The sequence below is a fragment of the Mustela nigripes genome, chromosome 13 (genome assembly GCF_022355385.1).
Source record: "Mustela nigripes isolate SB6536 chromosome 13, MUSNIG.SB6536, whole genome shotgun sequence".
NCBI classification, from domain to species: domain Eukaryota; kingdom Metazoa; phylum Chordata; class Mammalia; order Carnivora; family Mustelidae; genus Mustela; species Mustela nigripes.
Window position 1 is genome coordinate 50,400,966 of NC_081569.1, and position 1,858 is coordinate 50,402,823.

Below are 1,858 nucleotides of genomic sequence, written 5' to 3' on the forward strand. Positions count from 1 at the left end.
TTGTTGGAGACCATAGCGGGAATGAACTTAGTCCCTGAAGACTGGGGTAACCTAGCCCGTGCAACCTTGTCAGGAGGGCAATATCTGGCAAGAATACTCACAGGACACTGCCTGCCATAATGCAGCGGCTGGAAATCCTCAGTGGGACCTAGAAATGTTAATGGGAATAGGACCGTATATGGGAAAGCAGGCCCAAATACAATACAACCCTGCGGTGTATCTGCAAATAGCCGCGGCGGCCACTAAAGCATGGAAGACAATTCAGGGCAGTGGGGATTTACAGGGTCAGCTGTCTAAGGTAATACAAGGACCAAATGAAGCATATGCTGATTTTGTAGCGAGGCTGATGCAAACAGCTGGTCGAATATTTGGGAGGTAGAGACAGCCATGCCATTGATAAAACAGCTGGCTTATGAGCAGGCTAATAATGGTGTAAAGAAGCCATCAGACCTTGGAAAAGCAAAGACTTGAGTACATATATTAAAGTTTGCAGGGATATCAACGACAATGTTATTCAAGGGCAGGTTATGGCTGCAGCTATCATTCAAGGTTTACAAGGATTACAGGGAGCTCAACAATAGAAACATAGGGGTACTCCTGGAGTTTGCTATTACTGCAAGAAGCCAGGACACCTGTAGGAGCTATAGTTACCAAAGAAGAGAGTTGGACCTTCCTATTTCAAAGCTCCTCTCCCCAAGAAACCAAGCTGCTCACAGTGATAAAAGCATTTCAAATGTTTCATCAAGAACCCTTCAACCTTTTATCAGATAGTAGATATGTGGTGCAAGCTGTCTCTATCATTGAAAATGTGGGTTTTATTAATGCCAGGTCTACTATCTCTGAGGCATTACAAGAAATCCAAACATTAGTTTGGGATAGGAAGGCTCCATTTTATATTGGCCACATACGAGCTCATACAACCTTACCAGGCCCCCTGACAAAAGGTAATCGGTTAGCAGACTCCTTAACCAGAGGATAATTTGTCTTTGCCATTGAGGACCTGGTGCAACAGGCGAGACATGATCATAAGCTGTTCCATGTGAATGCTTTAACTCTTTGCCTCAAATTTAACATAACAAAAGCACAGGCACGGGGCATAGTAGTCTCCTGCAGAAATTGCGTGACCTTACTACCTGCACCATCCTTGGGGGTTAATCCTAAGGGTTTGTTACCTAATCATATATGGCAAATGGATGTCACACATGTTTCAGAATTTGGAAAGTTAAGATATGTTCATGTCTCTGTAGATACCTGCTCTGGAATAATTTTTGCCTCAGTGCATACGGGGGAAAAATCCAGAGATGTTATCGCCCATTGCCTACAGGCTTTCGTGGCATGGGGAAAGCCACTCCAATTAAAGACAGATAATGGTCCAGCCTACACCTCACAACCCTTTAAAGCCTTCCTACAACAACTTGACATTCACTTGATACATGGAATACCCTATAATCCACAAGGACAGGGTGTTGTGGAGCGCGCGCATCTTACAATAAAAAATGCGCTTTATAAACAAAAAGGGGGAATAGGGGATACCTTCAGGTCCCCTAAAGATAAGCTCAACACCATTCTCATTATTTTGAATTTTTTAACGTTGGACAAAACGGGTAAATAAGCTGCAGACAGACATGCAAGTGATGCTGCTGCTTCCCCTAAGCCTTAGTACTTTGGAGGGATATCCTCACAGGAAAGTGGAATGGACCAGATCCAGTGTTAGTATGGAGTAGGGGGTCTGTATGTGTTTTTCCACAGGAAAAGGAGGCTCCAATTTGGATCCCAGAGTGGCTGGTGCGTGCAGCCTTGCCTCCAAACACCAGTCATGATGCTGAAGATGCTGATGATAACTCTGGGGATGCTACAC